Here is an 18,126-nt window from a genome sequence, read left to right on the forward strand (position 1 = left end):
TTTTTAAGAAAAAAATAAGAGGCTTTGGATCCTTATTTGTGATTCTGTAACGAAAAACGAAATTGAATGGCCAAAGCTTTCCTCAGTGAAGATGGACTTGCAGCTCCTCCTCACTTCTTCCTTCCTCATCCTCTTTTTCTATTTCCACTCCCAAGCCTGGGTCGCTCACCACTTTGTCCACTAGACCTGCCCCATCCCTTTCTGCAACAACTTTAGAGCTAGTTGTGATCACATGAGTTATAGAATAATAATTGTGGTTTTTTAAGTGCTTACTATATGTCAGGTATTGTACTAAGCTCTTGGGTGGATACAAGCAAATCGCGTTGGACGGAGTCTGTCCCTCATTGGGTTCAGAATAGTAGTAGTAGTAGTAGTAGTAGTAGTAGTAGTAGTAGTAGGAGGAGGAGGAGGAGGAGGAGGAGGAGGAGGAGGAGAAGTACTTTCCCATTACTTCAGACAGCAGCACCATCCTTCCTTTCTCACAAGCCTGTTACCTTGGCGTGATCCTTGACTCCCCTCTCTCATTGAACCCATAAATTCAGTCCGTCACGAAATCCTGAGACCTCACCTTCACAACATCGCTGAAACCCGCCCTTTCCTCTCCAATCCATACTGCTACCACGTTAACACAATCACTCATCCTATACTTCCTGGATTTACTGCATCAGTCTCTCCATGCTGACCTCCAGTTTCCTACCCCACTCCAGTCCATACTTCACTCTGCTGCCAAAGCGTTCTGGACACGTCACCCCTCTCCTCAAAATACTCCAATGGTTGCTCATCCACCTCCGTATCAAACAAAAATTCCTCTCCATTGGCTTTGAAACACTCCATCACCTTGTCACCTCTTACCTCATTTCGCTTCTCTCCTTCTACAATCCAGCCAACATACTTCGCTCCTCCAGTGCTAACCTACTCACTGTGCCTTGATCTCGCCTGTCTTACTGCCGAGCCCTAGCCCACATCCTACCACTGGCTTGGAACGCCCTCCCTCCTCAAATCCAATAGGCAATTACAATTCCCCCACCTTTTCAGAATTTTACTGCAGGCACATCTTCTCCAAGAGGCCTTCCCAGAATAAGTCAAAAGTTTCTTCATCTTCCATTCCCTTATATGTCGCCATGACTTGTTCTCTTGGCTCTTGCCCCCTCTCCCAGCCCCATAGCACTTATGTATATATCTGTAATTTCATTTTTTGTATTCAAGTCTGTTATTTGTATTGATGTTTATCTTCCCCAACCTCAGACTCTGAGCTCACTGTGGGCAGGGATTGTCACTCTTTATTGTATTGTAGTTTGCCAAGCGCTTAGTGCAGTGCTTTGTGCACAGTAAATGCTCAATAAATACGATTGAACGAACGGACGAATAATGAATAAATAAATAGTCGTAGTAGTAGTAATAGTGATTCTCTGTCTCTCCCATCTTCAGTTCATACTTCACTCTGCTGCCCGGATCATTTTTCTTAAAAAGGGACTTGGTCCATATCTCCCCTCTCTTCAAAAACCTCCAACTGTTAGCCATCTATCTATGAATCAAATAGAAAAACCTAACTATAGGCTTTAAGGCACTTAATCATCTCTTACCCTTCTACCTTACTTCACTCATCTCCTACTGCAACCAAACCCACACACCTAGCTTCTTTAATACCAACCTATGCACTGTACCTCAGTCCCTTCTTTCTCACCACAGACCGCTTGCCCACAACCTCCCTCTGGCTTGGAATTCCCTCCCCCTTCATGTATGACAGGCCACGAGAACAGCCACTTCATTCATTCATTCATTCATTCAATCATATTTAATGAGAGCTTACTGAGCGCAGAGCACTGTATTAAGTCTTGGGATAGTATAATAGAAAAATAAACAGACACATTCCCTGCCCACAAAGAGTTTACACTCTAGAGGGGGAGGCAGATTTCAATATAAATAAATAAATTACTGATCTGTACATGAATGCTGTGGGTCTGGGATAGGGGTAGATAAAGGGAGTAAGCCAGGGTAAATTTGAAATGACTGGGAGAAGAGGAAAGGAGAGCTTAGCCAGGGAAGGCCTCTTGGAGGAGTTGTGCCTTCAAAGCCCTACTAAATCATATCTCCTCCAAAAGCCCTTCCCTGATTAAGCCCTCACTTCTGTGTTACCTACGGACTTGGATCAGAACACCATAAGCACTTTGATACATGACCATCTGTAATTTATCTTAGCGTCTGTCTCCCTCTTTAGACTGTAGGCTCCTTGTAGGCAAAGATCATGACTATATACTCTACTGTATTTTACTCTCCCAAGCGCATTGTACAGTGCTTTGCACACAGGAAGTGTTCAATAAATGCCATTGACTGAGTGATTGATTGATAATTGTAGCAGCAATAAAAGTAATAATAGCAAAGCAGCAGTAGTGGTAGCAGAAGTACTAACACTAATAGAAGTAGTCATAGTAGATATAGTAGTAATAGTAGCAGTAGACGGAATAGCAGAAGTAGTAGCCTGCGTGAATGAATTATTATTAATGAATTATCATTTGTTATTATCATTATTTGTTAAGAGCTTACTATGTACCAGGCATAGTTCAAAGCGCTGGGGTAGATACAAGACAGTCGGGTTGGACACAGTCCCTGTCCCACATGGGGCTCACAGTCTTAATACACATTTTACAGATGAGGGATCAGAGGCACAGAGATGTGAAGTGACTTGCCCTGGGTCACACAGCAGGCAGGTGGTTAAGCAGGGAATCTCACTGAACACTCAGTAACTTGTTCTTCTCACTCCATTCATAAATATATATTATTTATATCTCGCCCGTTAGAGTGGAAGCTTCTCGTGGGCTGTGAATGTGTCACATGTTTCTTACCAACCCATTTCTACTCACATCAAATGAGAACTCCTCTCTGTTGGCGTTTGGACTGTCATCCTGTAATCTCCCCGAAACCAATCTAATCTCTTCTCCCAGGCCTCCTACCCAGACTGTGGCCTTTCCTCCTCCCAAGCAAACCTTCTAAATATACCTCGCTGGGGATCCTGCAATATTCCATATTCTACTCTCTTCCACCTCCAGGAAACAGCCTGCCCTCTTCCCTCAGCCAGAACACATTTATTTTATTTTGTTAGTATGTTTGGTTTTGTTCTCTGTCTCCCCCTTTTAGACTGTGAGCCCACTGTTGGGTAGGGACTGTCTCTATATGTTGCCAATTTGTACTTCCCAAGCGCTTAGTACAGTGCTCTGCACATAGTAAGCGCTCAATAAATACGATTGATGATGATGATGATGATGATCGGAACCTTGCTTCAAAGCCAAATGCTACTTCCTCCAGGAAGCCTTCCTTGATTGATAGCTCCCTTTCCTGGTTGGGATGTCCCATTAGCCACTTTCACTATCTTGTGCATTTCTTTTTTAGTCGTGTAATTGTAAGTTTTGTAAGTGTGACTGTAACATGTATTTGAATGACTTGCCCGAAGTGATCAAAAGACAGAGCTGGGACATAAACCTAGATAATCTACTCTCTTTTCCACCTATGGCAGACAAGATAACTCATTCTCCTCCAAATCATTTTTCAATCCCCACCTCCACCATGATGGAATCCAAATTAAGGTAAAATGGGTTAAGTAACCTCTAGGGCCCACGGAATGTAATCTATCTCCTTTCTTGTTGCATTTGATATGCATTTACTATGTATGAAATAGTCAGTCAGTCACTTAATCATATTTATTGAGCACTAACTGTGCACAGAGCACTGTACTAAACGCTTGGGAGAGTAAAATGCAACACAACAATAAGAAAACACATTCCCTGCCCACTACGATCTTATAGTCTGGAGGGGGAGAAAGTCATTAATAAATGAAAAAACACTGTTCTAGGCACTGGGGCAGATCCAAGTTTATCAGGTCCCTGTCCCACATTGGGCCCACAGTCTAAATGGAGGGAAGAAGTTAATCATCATCAGTGCCAAGTGATAATCTCAGATGATGTTGGCAGAACAGTTCTGCCTTCTCCATTTCTGTAACAGGAAAGAGTAACCGCTCTGCGACGAGAGTTGTGATATCACTGCTCTTCATAGGAAAAGTGAACTCAGCTTTAAAAAAACAAATGTCATTACTGTACCTGTATGTAATATCTCCTTCCTGTCTTCAAATTTGAGGGCTGTTGGGAGTGACCATAGCTGCTCCTACGTAATGAGCGATCCTGGGCAGCGATGAATCTCGCTTTCTCCAGTCACCCAGAGGCCATGGAAAAATCAGTAGGGAGTGAGGAAGGGAAAGAAAAGAATATACGTCTGTGTATATATGTATGAATGTATGTCTCACGTCATTACTCTTTTACTACAACCCAGCCCACACACTTTGTTCCTCTAATGCGAACGTACTCACTGTACTTCGATCTCGCCTATCTAGCCTCTGACCTCTCGTCCACATTCTCCGTCTGGCCTGGAACTCCCTCCGTTTTCATAAACGATAGAAAATTTTTGTACCCACCTTCAAAGCCTTATTGAAGGCACATCTTCTCCAAGAGGACTTCCCTGACTAAACCCTCATTTCCTCTTTTCCCTCTCCCTTCTGAGTTACCCTGACTTGCTTTTTTTTATTCACCACACTCTGCCAAGCGCGACAGCACAGCACGTATGTATATATCTAGAATTTATTATATTAATGTCCATCTACCCCTCTAGACTGCAAGCTCGTTGTGGGCAAGGAATGTGTCTGTCATATTGTTGTGCTGTACTATCCCAAGCCCAAGCAGTGTTCTGCTTGCAGTAAATGCTCAATGAAAACGATTGTTCGATAGAGGTGGACATCTGTGTTTCCTGACTCTCAAGCCATATATCTCAGCACCTTGGACATTTCCCAGGTCCCATGCCTTTAGATCCAGTACTGGATTGTGTGGAATCAGAGAGTTAGAAATACTCCAGTGATATTCTAGATAGCCATATGAGGATGTTCTCGTGACACGCTAGACAGCATCGCAGAAAGGGAGTGCTAGCTGTATCCCAAAAGTCTGACCCAAATCCGACCATCACTCTGAAGCTTGCAACCACTTCTTAACGTTGGAGAAAATGGAAGGAGAGGGAAAGGAGGGAAAACATGCATATTTTCCTGGAAACGTTGCTGGGGCGAATTTGGGCTCTCGGAAGCGCGCCCCTCCGCACCCCCTACCCTACGATAAACTCAGTGTCTCTGCCATTCCCAGAGGGATAACATAGCCAGGGATCTCCAGGCTGAGTCCCAGGAGCCCTCGTCTCGCCTCCATCATCATCATCATCAATCGTATTTATTGAGCGCTTACTATGTGCAGAGCACTGTACTAAGAGCTTGGGAAGTACAAATTGGCAACATATAGAGATAGTCCCTACCCAACAGTGGGCTCACAGTCTAAAAGGGGGAGACAGAGAACAAAACCAAACATACTAACAAAATAAAATAAATAGAATAGATATGTACAAGTAAAATAAATAAATAAATAAATAGAGTAATAAATATGTACAAACATATATACATATATACAGGCGCTGTCTGCTCTCCCTTCTGTTTCCTAAGGACTCCAGCCTCTGTCATCTGCCATCGTGGTTAACGGCATAGATTCATTAGTGCTCCCCGCGGCTTCGCGCTGCTCAGCTGTGGTACCCGTTTCCCCAGAGCCCATCGCGAACAGAGAGGATGAAGCCAATCTGGCTCTGAGCCTTCAAAGTCTCTCGCCTCCCGGCTCAGTGAGTAAGACCCCTTCATCAGGACAAACCATGATCCACCTAGATGATCCCGACAGTTTGGATATGGCCCGCAAAGCAAAAGCCGGCAGGGTCCTGGAAAGGTTCTGGGGAAAACTGGCGGGTAGTTCCCCTGGGATTCCCCGCACCCCTCCACCACCATCACGCTGAGAATTTAGTTGGATGAGGTAGAGGCTGCTTCCGTGGGTTCAAGATGTGGAACTAGACTGAAACACAAAATTCTCTTCTGTCTCTGCATGCCGAGTCAAAGACCCGAGAAAGCTATCGAGGAGAGTGGGAAAACTGTGTGGTCTTTGCTTGACATGAGAAAGATTTTCCCTTTCCTCCACCTGCCGTTCTGCAGATAATAGATCTGAATGTTCTGTCGGTGCATTCATCAGCCAAACAGTAAATTAATTAATCAATAGCACTAACGTAGAACTCACTCTTAAATAGTCAATCAATCGAACAATAGAATTAACTAAGTACTTAATTGGTGCAGAGCAGGATTCCGAGCTCTTGGGAGAGAAACGCAGAGTTAGAAGAGTCCGGACCTGGGAGTCAGAAGGATCTGGGTCCAATCACGGCCCGGCCACGTCTTTGTTGTGTGACCTTGGGCAAGACATGTACTCAGGTACATCATCTGTAGAATGGGGATTAAGACTATGAGCTCCAATGGGACATGAACTGTGTCTAACCTGATTACCTTGTATCTCCCCAGTGCTCATCACAGTGCCTGACTCATGGTAAGTGTTTAAATACCATAAAAGTCCTTGTACTCAAGGAGTTACCAGTCTAGCCGGGAAGATTGTAGGGGAGAGGGATTCATTCAGAGAAAAGTGTTGGTTAAGGAGAGATTGAAATTAAGGACAATAATATAAGAAAAGAGGCTGATGGGGTAGATAGTTCAAAGATACTGACGCCTACTCTTTTTTGGACACTTCACTCATTCAATCGCATTTATTGAGCGCTTACTGTGTGCAGAGCACTGTACTAAACGCTTAGAAAGTACAATTCGGGCACAAATAGAGACAATCCCTACCCAACAAGGAGCTCATAGTCTAGAACGGGGGAGACACAGCACTTGTACATTGCAGCTAGTGTTGGCAAATGACAGTACCCTCATTAAGGGCAGGGAGTATGTCTGTTATTGTTATATTTTACTCTCCCAGGCACTTGGTACAGTGCTCTGCACACAATAAGCCCTCAAAAACATACGATTGAATGAATCAACGACTGAATGAAGGAAGGGAGAGAGCAGAGGTTCACCGCTCCTGGCCTCTCCATCTGGGTCACAGGCTGCTTCTGTGCCAGCCCTCACTTCCTCTCTCCCTTCTGCTGCATCAGCAGGTCCAGTCAACGAGAACAAGCAACCACGGGAAATGGCACGGGGGTGACAGAGTTCATCCTCGTGGGGCTCATCGATGACAGCCCACCTGCAGGCTCCTCTCTTCTCCGTCCTCTTCCTCACCTACGCATTAAGCGTCACCGGGAATCTGACCATCGTCACCCTCACCTCGCGGGACTCCCGCCTCCGCACCCTCATGTACTTCGTCCTGCGCGGTTTCTCTTTTCTGGAGATCGCCTTCACATCTGCCAGCATCCCGCGATTCTTGGTCACCAACATCACCGGAGACAGAACCATTTTCTTTTCCAACTGCTTCACTCGGCTGTTCTTCATCATTTTTTTCTGAGAATGACGCCCCTGCACTACAAGACAGTCATGAGCCGGGGCCTCTGAGCTCTGCTGATCCTCTGCTATTGTCTGGCTGGGCTCCTGATTGTCTTTCCACCAGTCGTTGTTCTCCTCCATCACGATTTCTGCTCCTCCAATATCATCAACCACTTCATCTGTGATTCTTCTCCCATGCCACAGCTCTCCTGCTTGGATACCCGGTTCCTGGAGCTAATGGCTTACCTCCTGTCTCTGGTGACCGCGTCCTAAACAGCCATGATCCGCGCCATCCTGAGACTGCCCTCCGCTCAGCAGAGGAGAAAGGCCTTTTCCACTTGCTCCTTCCACATGGTTGTGGTCTCCATCATATTTGGCAGTGGCATCTTCATGTACATCAAACTGTCCGCCAAGGACAGGGTGGAACTGACCAAGGGGGTGGCGGTGCTCAACACGTCCGTTGCCCTCATGCTGAACACCTTCATCTTCATGCTGCGGAATGAGCAGGTCAAGCAGGCCATCAGGGCCTTGGTGCACCCAATGGGGTTTTCCTCCAGGACGTGAGGGCTCATCTGCGATAATATACCACAGGAAAATCTGCAGGAGTCGCAAAAGGTCGACCACAGAGACTCGGTGCCCGTACATTAGCCTCATCCACTGCCTGACAAACAGGACCTGGGCATTCTCCAGCCCTCTGTGCGCCCCCACACCCGCCCCCCTGTAAATCCTTCCCCTGGCCAGGTTCCCCCTGCAACCCCAGCCCTTCTGTCCTCATCCAGTTAGAGGGGAATCTTGCCTTTTCCCTCCACATGATACTGATGCTCCGAGGTTTGCTCTGTAGGTCGGTGCCGAAGCTGGTGGATTATCACAGGTGCAATGTGTGTGTGTGTGTGTGTGTGTGTGTGTGTGTGTGTGTTTTCCAAGTCTCCTTCCGTGTCCTGAGTTCTTGCACCTAGATCTTTGAAGTCACTTGATGTCACTGGACGTTTGCTGAGGGGAACCCAAAGGCTTACCACCTCTCGCTACTATCCTATTGCTACTACACTTCTACCCTAATGCTCTCCCCATCTCACTCCCACTTCCTATCATCTCAGCACGTATGCATGTGTAAACATTAGATTTAATTACAGTGATATATTCTTATTTGGGCAGGCATTTGAGCGGCCATCAGAGAACGAGTGCATCCTAGTCGATAGGGCAGGGGCCTGAGAGTCAGAAGGACTTGGGTTCTAATCCCGGCTCTGCTACATGTATGCTGTGTGACCTTGGGCAGGTCACTTCACATCTCTGTATCTCAGCTACCTCATCTGTAAAATGGAGATTAAGACAGTGAGCTCTATGTGGGACAGGGATTGTGTCCAACTTAATAATTTGTATGTACCCCAGCGCCTACTGCAGTGTCTGGCACATAGTAAGCACTTATCAAAAACCATGTATAAACAGCATTCCCATCTGTCCTATTTGTTCTGCTTCTTTCCTGATCCTGATTCTTACTTTGACTCCCACTCTTTGGACATCATTTCTCTCTGTCTCCCCTATTTGATTGGAAATGTCTGGATAGCAGGAAGTCTGTGTCTTTCTTTAGTTGTGCTCTCCCAAGCACTTAATACAGTGCCTAGAACTCAGCCAGTAGGCAGTCACTAGATTCCATTTGATAGATTGGTGAATTTTTTAGCACTTTGTATGCCCTCAATGAACGCAAACAAATTGATTGAAGGATTGCTTTGCACTCAGTACGTGCTTAATAAATGCCATCTGATTGATGGATTGTTCTGCACTCTCTAGGCTCTCAATAAATGCCATGAGCAGTCGGTGCTCAATAAATATCATTTAATGCCTGATTTGCCAGTTAAGCAAATAATTGCCAGACCTGACATCTGGCATCTGGTCTGGGCGGGAGCGTCTCGATGCAAGATTGGAGGTTCTACAAGGGAGCTGAGTTTTGGGGAGCAGGGAGCACTGAGACCAGAGAAACTCAGCTCAATACTTCACCACCTCTGGACCTAGCAGAAGGGAAAAGGGAGAGCCCCATTGTTCCACCTTACTTACTTTCCTCTTAGTTACGAGGACCAGTGATTAATTGTTTGGAATAGCCGTGGCTGCGCCTCATCCTTCTGGATATATCTCCAGTCTGAGTATTAAACATTCATAGCCAGAGCCACCAAAGCATCTACCATTGAGTAGTGTCTCCCGACTCATCCCTGGAGATGCTTTCATTAATTTCACAATTGGTCCCCATGTGCCCACTGTGAAACAAAAATAATAAAACCACCACTCTTCCTCCTGCAGAAGGTAGAGAATTCCATCTCTTGTCGCATTCATTCATTCACTCAATCGTATTTATTGAGCGCTTACTGTGTGCAGAGCACTGTACTAAGCGCTTGGGAAGTACAAGTTGGCAACACATAGAGACGGTCCCTACCCAACAGTGGGCTCACAGTCTAGAAGGGGGAGACAGAGAACAAAACAAAACATATTAACAGAATAAAACAAATAGAATAAATATGTACAAGTAAAATAAATAAATAGAGTAATAAATACGTACAAACATATATACATAAATACAGGTGCTGTGGGGAAGGGAAGGAGGCAAACAGGGGGATGGAGAGGGGGAGGAGGGGGAGAGGAAGGAGAGGGCTCAGTCTGGGAAGGCCTCGCAGGGGTCTAAACGGTCTCTCCTATTGTTAGCCTGCTCCATCCATCCTCTGCCCAGAAGAGAAGAAAGTCCTTTTCCATCTTCTCCTCCCATGATTGTAGTGGTCTCCATCACATACATCAGCTGCATCTTTATGTCCATCAAACTTTCCACCCAGGAAAGTGTGGACCTGACCAGGTGGGTAGGGGTGTCAATACCTCTGTGGCCCCTATGCTGAACCACTTAATCTACATCCTGCAAAACAGTAGACTTTCAGGGACCTGGTGCATCGGGTTGGGTTTTCCTCTGGGAAGTGTGATGAGGCAGGGTGAGAAGGAGAAGTCAAACGACACTGGGACCACAGTATTCTAGTCAAACAACCGACGGCATCTATTGAGCACTTACTGTGTGCTTACTGAGCTAAGCGCTTGGGAGAGTACAGTATAACGAGATGGTAGACACGTTTCCAGCCTACAAGGAATTTACAGTCCAGAGGGGGAGACAGACAGAGATAGTAATAATTACTATGTTCCAAGCACTGTTCTAAGCGCTGTGTTCTAATCGCTGGGTAGATACAAGGTACTAAGGTTGTCCCCCGTGAGGCACACAGTCTTAATATCCATTTTACAGGTGAGGTAACTGAGGCACAGAGAAGTTAAGCTGCTTGCCAAAGGTCGCATAGTGACAAGTGGCACAATCTGGATTAGAACCCACGTCCTCTGACGTCCAAGCCCGTGCTCTTTCCACTAAGACACGCTGCTTCTCTAATATATTAACATTAATATAAAGAAATGTTACTGATATGTACCTTAGTGCTGCGATGCTGAGGGTGTGTAATTATTACCTGCTTAAAGTGTGCAGATCCAAGAGGACAGGCCACACCGAAGGTTCTGCAATAAAACATCAAACCTTTTAAGCTTTATTGGAATCACCTCAATCCTGCTGTTTTAATAATTCGATCACACACTGGCTAGGAAAACTAGAATAGCAAGGCTCCAAACTCCACCCTCATTTTTAAACCGTAAAATGGGGACAAAATACCCATTTCATAGAGTTCTACCTGAGCAGCCTTACTCAGCTTATCTCTACAGCTCCCATCATTCCAACAATTCCACCAGTCTGACTTGCCTGCATCTACACTATTAGCTTTCCATTCTCTCTTCCTCAGTGACGCGGGAGCTCCTTGCTGGCAACAAACATGTCTCGACCAGTCAATCAACCAATAGTTTGATTGAGCACCAACTGGATGCTGAACACTGTATTGAGCTCTTGGGAGAGGACAGCAGAATTGGTAGACACAATTCCTGCCTTGAAGAAGTTTGTAGCTGAGCAGGAAAGACAGACACTACAACTGATCACAGGTAGGAAGAGGTAATAGAGAATGAAGATATGAGTATGTTTAAACAGATGCTTAGATGACTTGGGAATAATAAAGTGACCCTTGGTGACCCTCCTCAAAAATCTCCAGTGGCTACCAATCAATCTGCGCATCAAGCAGAAACCTCACCCTCGGCTTCAAGGCTCTCCATCACCTCGCCCCCTCCTACCTCACCTCCCTTCTCTCCTTCTATAGCCCAGCCCGCACCCTCCGCTCCTCTGCCGCTAATCTCCTCACCGTGCCTCGTTCTCGCCTGTCCCCCCGCAGACCCACGGCCCACGACATCCCCCTGGCCAGGAATGCTCTCCCTCTGCCCATCCGCCAAGCTAGCTCTCTTCCTCCCTTCAAGGCCCTACTGAGAGCTCACCTCCTTCAGGAGGCCTTCCCAGATGGAGCCCCCTCCTTCCTCTTCCCCTCGTCCCCCTCTCCATCTCCCCCGTCTTACCGCCTTCCCCTCCCCACAGCACCTTTATATATGTATATATGTTTGTACATATTTATTATTCTATTTATTTATTTATTTTGCTTGTACATATCTATTCTATTTATTTTATTTTGTTAATATATTTGGTTTGGTTCTCTGTCTCCCCCTTCTAGACTGTGAGCCCACTGTCTCTATATGTTGCCAACTTGTACTTCCCAAGCGCTTAGTACAGTGCTCTGCATACAGTAGGCGCTCAATAAATGAGATTGATTGATTGATTGGTCGAATGAGAAATCAGGGAAGGAATTAATCAGATCTAGCACATCCCCTGAAGTTTCCAAGTGGTTAAAACAGTACACTGCACCGTGAACTGAATGAAGGAGATGTGTCGAGGATAACAACAAAGTTATGGGCTTGTGAGACAGGGAGGATGTTAATCGAAATATATATGTAGTCCAACATATATACATGGGTAGTCAGGAGGGAATAAATAGGTCCACATGTGCTGTAATTGGCTGAAGGAATGATATGGCTCTGGGGAGTGAGCAATTAATTGGAGAAAGCTTGTTGGAGGAGATGAGATTTTAAGAGGGTGGTCAACTTGGGGAGAGCTGTGGTTTGTCTGACATGGGAAAGGAGGGAGTTCCAGGTCTCTCCACTGCTAAGATCCTCCCGATTGTTGTCCATTCCTTTCCACATCAAGCAGAAACGCCTGACCATGAGTTTCAAAGCTATCTCTCAGCATTCTCACTCTTCTGCTTATGCATTCTCTTCTCCCACCACAGCCCAGTTTTCACTCTTCGTGCCTTCCAAACTAACCTAATAGCCGTGCCTCATTCTCAACTCTCTCATCGCTGACTCCGGCTCCATGCCCTTCCTCCTACCTTTAACAACCTCCAATTTCATACTTGCCAGACCAGTATTCACTTTAAAATCCTTCTGAAATCCCTATTCCTCCAGGTGTCCTTCCCCACTTATTTTTCTTTCATCAAGTTCTCATCTTCCTAACTACGACCTCAGCCCTTATTCAATCCCAATTATCCATACCACTTCTGATGATATCAATTTAGTCTATCTCAGTTATTCTCCCAGCATTTTAAGATGAGCCACCTCTAGCATAAATGACTTTATTTAAACCCATCTTCAGCACTTGCATATTCGTCTTTATTCAAATGTACATTCAGTTATTTAAACTGACCACTCTAGTGGTAAATTATTATTGCATTAGCTATTATCATTATTGTTGTATTTGCTAATCACTCACTGGGTGCTAGACACTGTGCTAGGTACTGGAATAGATACCCCTTCTAGACTGTGAGCCCGCTGTTGGGTAGGGACCGTCTCTATATGTTGCCAACTTGGACTTCCCAAGCGCTTAGCACCGTGCTCTGCACACAGTAAGTGCTCAATAAATACGATTGATTGATTGATTGATTACAAGACCATCAAGCCAGACGCAGTCCCTGTTCCACACTGAGATCACAGGCTAAATTGGAGGTAGAGTAGGTATCAAATCCCCATTGAATAGCTAAGGAAAGTGAGGCAGAGAATCGTTAAGTGACTTGCCCAAGGTAACACCACAGACAAGTAGCAGAGCAGGGATCAGAACCTGGTTCCTGTAACTTCCAGGCCTATGCTCTTTCCACTAGCCGACATTGCTTCTTCTTCTTATACCTTCCTTCATCGTTAGATTGAAATATTCTTGAGGACAGGGAACATGCATATTTACTCTTGTATTCTCTCAGGAATTTAGCACCTTTCAATAACCACCAGGTAAATACCACAGACCAGTTGGTTGTATAAGAAATAGTACAGCTCACTGCTCCCAGGAGGCCCTCATGACTAATACTACTGCAGGATATGATCGTCTATTCAAACCCTTACTTTCCCATAAATATATCTTCGTATTTTATCCATAATTCATTTTGTGTCTCTCTCCTTGTTAGATTGTAAAGTCCTTGAGGAGAAAGACCATGTCTTCTACCTCTATTTTCTATTTTTATTTTCATAACATTTGGCACAGAGGTCTGGACACCGTATATGCTACTGATGGATTGAGATTGTGTGTTTTCCTCCGAGAAGGACTTGGTAAAGAACCTGTGAAATCTGTGAAATCCTGGGGGCAGTCCCTGGGGAGGACCAGTGTTGATGGAATCAGACTGTGGGGCCCAGCCAGAAGGTGGGGCAGCACTGGGCTGATGGATGTGCCTCTCCCTTCCCCAAGGCTAAAGATGGAGTCGTTACCCCTTCCTAGAGAAGAACTCAGCCAAGGTCTCCAGGCTGGGTCCCTGCAGTCCCTGCTTCAGCTCTTGAGTTCTGAGCCCCGGACCCTGCCCACCGAGGTTCCCCCGGCCCCGTTCTTCACGGGCCCCGGTCTCCTCTGGCCGCCACCAAGGATAGTGGTGTAGACCCATTAGAGTTCCCAAGCGCTGCTCCCCGGGCCCGGCTGTAACTCCTGGCCCCGGTCCCGGGAGCTGATCACAAACAGAGCGGATAAAAACCTGCCACACAAGCCTTCAGAGTCACCCGCCTCCCCGCACGGAGAACCGGGTCTGTTGCTGTGGCTGTTGGAATCCGGGCCACAGGTAGCCTTGAAACTTCTCCTATGGCCACCGTCCCCTGTCGCTCTTGTATTATTTGTCATTGCCTTTATGGCTCCGTCGCCATCCTTCTGCTCAATTATGATTAGATAGGAAAGTTTCCAGGGACTGGGTTTAATTCTCCCTTGGGTAATTTTCCCAGTGTTTAGTGCAGTGCTAGGCGTTATTGCTACTCCTTGCTCCGGTGCTGGAGGAGGGAAGGGACCTCCTCTCTGTGATCTCTAAGAGTCTTTCCCACTCCCCGAGGGTCCGGAGCTTGGGAAGGTCAACTGAGGTGGGCCCTGTCACTCTGGATTCTAGATCGGATCTGCTCTAGGAAGTGTCCTGGAGATAAAGGGAGGGGAGCTGACCTTAAACTAGCCTGGGGCTGGCCCCCAAGAGAGGGTCAGCTTGACGAGGAGCAACAGGGAGGGAGCAGGGGTTAGGAGGGAGAAGGCCTGGATGTGATGGGGTTGGGAAGTGCTCCCTGGTACCGACACCCGCTCCTCTGGTGCAGCACCAGCACACCGGCTTCAAGGGGAACAAAAAGCGGCCTTCCGGGTTCACCTTCTGAGGGTCGCCATCAGAAACCTGATCACGGGAAAGTGAGCCTGTGCCTTCTCTCATGTCTTCTCTTCCTGCTTTCATTCTCTTCATCTCCAAAGCGTATGCGGAGCTAATATGATCTGACTCGTGTGACTTCATCTGCTCTGGAACCCTCATAAGCATTCTGCTTGTTATTAGGGACGACACTGGACATGAAATATCAATATTATTTATTATTACCATTATTATAATTGTTGTTGCACTAGCTGTAGTTGTTGGTGTTGTTATGGCACTTACAGTCTGATCCTCGGAGACTTCAACATCCACATGGATGTCCCTGGTGACTCCTCTGCCGCCTGTCTTCTATCTCTCCTTGATGCTGCCAACCTCCTGCTCCACCCCACCCCCCCCACTCACCAACCTGGTCACACCCTCGACCTCATCATCTCCTACCGCTGCACTATTTCAACCCTTACAAACTCTGAAATCCCTCTCTTTGATCAAAACTTTCTCACCTACCTCCTCACTCACACTCCTCCCGTGTAAATCTATATTACCTCACAGAGACCTCGGCTCTCTCGACCCCATCCATCTTTCTCAGCGCATCACATCCCAGCTCGCTTCCCTTTCCTCTCTACCCAATCGTCATGACCAGATAATAATAATAATAATAATGGCATTTGTTAAGCGCTTTACTGCTCTCAACTCCACCTTCTCTACTCAACTCAATTTGCTCACTCCCCTTTCCCTTTGCCGCTCTCATACCACTAACAAACAGCCTTAGATCACTCCCACTGTCTGTCTCCTTTGCACTTATGCTAGAGCTACTGAACGCTGCTGGCGAAAGTCTAAACACCAAGCCAACCTTGTTCACTTCAAGTTTATATTTTCCTGCCTTAACTCTGCCCTCTCCTCTGTCAAGCAAAACTATTTCTCCTCCCTTATTGGCAACCGTGCCCATCATCACTGTCAGCTCTTCCGTACATTTAACTCCCTTCTCAGGCACCCTGTTCCTCCCCTTCCTCCATCCCTCACTCCCAACAATCTGGCCTCTTACGTCATTAGTAAAACTACCTCCATCAGGTCTGAGCTCTCCAAAGTCACTCCTCCCCTTTCTCCAACCCCCCTGCTCTCAACCCTATCCGCTACTCTCCCATCCTTCCCAGCAGTATCTTCAGATGAGATTTCCTCCCTCCTCTCAAGTGCTACTCCAACCACCTGTTGCTTCGGACCCCATTCCCTATCGTCTTATCAAATCTCTCGCCCCTTCCCTCCTCCCTTCCTCAACTTCCGTCTTCAACGGCTCACTCTCCACTGGTTCCTTCCCCTCTGCCTTCAAACATGTCCACGTCACCCCATCCTAAATATCCTTCTCTTGACCCCACCTCCCTTTCTAGTTATCGCCCTATCTCCCTCCTACCATTCGTTTCCAAACTCCTAGTACGAGTCGTCTATACCCAGTACCTCGGATTCCTCAACGCCAACTCGCTCCTCGACCCACTCTGGCTTCCGTACCCTACACTCCACCGACACTGCCCTCTCAATGGTCACCAATGACCTCCTTCTTGCCAAATCCAACGGTTCCTACTCTATCGTAATCCTCCTCGACCTCTCAGCTGCCTTTGACACTGTGGACCACCCCCTTCTCTTCAACAAGCTATCCAACCTTGGCTTCACAGACTCTGTCCTCTCCTGGTTCTCTTCTTATCTCTCTGGCCGTTCATTCTCAGTTTCCTATGCAGGATACTCCTCCCCCTCCCATACCCTTACTGTAAGGGTTCCTCAAGGGTCAGGTCTTGGTCCCCTTCTGTTCTCTATCTACACTCACTCCCTTGGGGAACACATTCGCTCCCACGGCTTCAACTATCTACATCTCTGTCCCTGCTCTCTCTCCCTTCCTTCAGGCTCGTGTTTCCTCCTGCCTTCAGGACATCTCCATCTGGATGTCTGCCCGCCATCTAAAACTCAATAGGTCCAAGACTGAACTCCATATCTTCCCTCCCGATTCCTGCCCTCTCCCTGACTTTTCCGGCACTGTAGATGGCACTACCATCCTTCCCATTTCACAAGCCCGCAACCTTGGTCACATCCCCTCCTCAAAACTCCAGTGGCTACCAGTCAACCTACGCATCAGGCAAAAACTCCTCACTCTCGGCTTCAAATCTCTCTATCACCTCACCCCCTCCTACCTCACCTCCCGTCTCTCCTTCTACAGCACAGCCCGCCCCCTCCTCTCGTCTGCCGCTAACCTCCTAACTGTATCTCGTTCTCACCTGTCCCGCCGTCAACCTCAGGTCCACGTCCTTCCTCTGACTCGGAATGTCCTCCCTCCACACATCCCTGTTACTCGTTTTAAATCCCTACTGAGAGCTCACCTCCCCCAGGAGGCCTTCCCAGTCTGAGCTCCCTCTTTCCTCTCCCCTCCCCATCCCCCCGAACTATCTCCTTCTCCTCCCCACAGCACCTGTATATATGTTTGTACAGATTTATTACACTATTTATTTTACTTGTACATATTTACTATTCTTTTCATTTTGTTTATGATGTGCATTTAGCTTGAAATTCTATTCGTTCATGACGACTTGACACCTGTCCACATGTTTTTTTTTGTTGTCTATCTCCCCCTTCTAGACTGTGAGCCCGTTGTTGGGTAGGGACCGCCTCTATATGTTGCCAACTTGTACTTCCCAAGCGCTTAGTACAGTGCTCTGCACACAGTAAGCGCTCAATAAATGCAATTGAATTAATGAATGGCTATCAGAGCAGATACATTACCTGCCCCACACTGGACTCAACTCTCATCCACCCTTTACAGAGGAGAAAACAGAGCCCCAGAGAGGCGAAGGGATTTCTCTAAGGTCACACTGCAGGTAAAGAGCAGATCTAGAAATAGAAGCCAGTCCTATGTTCTGACATCTAAACTACCCAGCCTCCTTCAAGTCTTTCAGGCCAGCAAAGGAGGCCACTTGTCTGGGTAAAGCAGATGAACGTGAGCCACTGGCATCTCCCCGAACAGGCATTGGGTGTGGCTCCTGGGAAGATGTCATTCCACACGGAACAGAAGGAAGACTTTACCGCCACCCTGGAGAACCGGTCCCCCCGTTAGCGGAGTTTCCCAGTCAAGTCAGCCATCAGTTCTTGTCTGTGTTGGACTATCTTCACTCTTCAGAAGGAGGCAAAACAATCTAGTGAAAAGAGCACGGG

The sequence above is a fragment of the Tachyglossus aculeatus genome (assembly GCF_015852505.1).
Source record: "Tachyglossus aculeatus isolate mTacAcu1 chromosome 12 unlocalized genomic scaffold, mTacAcu1.pri SUPER_6_unloc_3, whole genome shotgun sequence".
NCBI classification, from domain to species: Eukaryota; Metazoa; Chordata; class Mammalia; order Monotremata; family Tachyglossidae; genus Tachyglossus; species Tachyglossus aculeatus.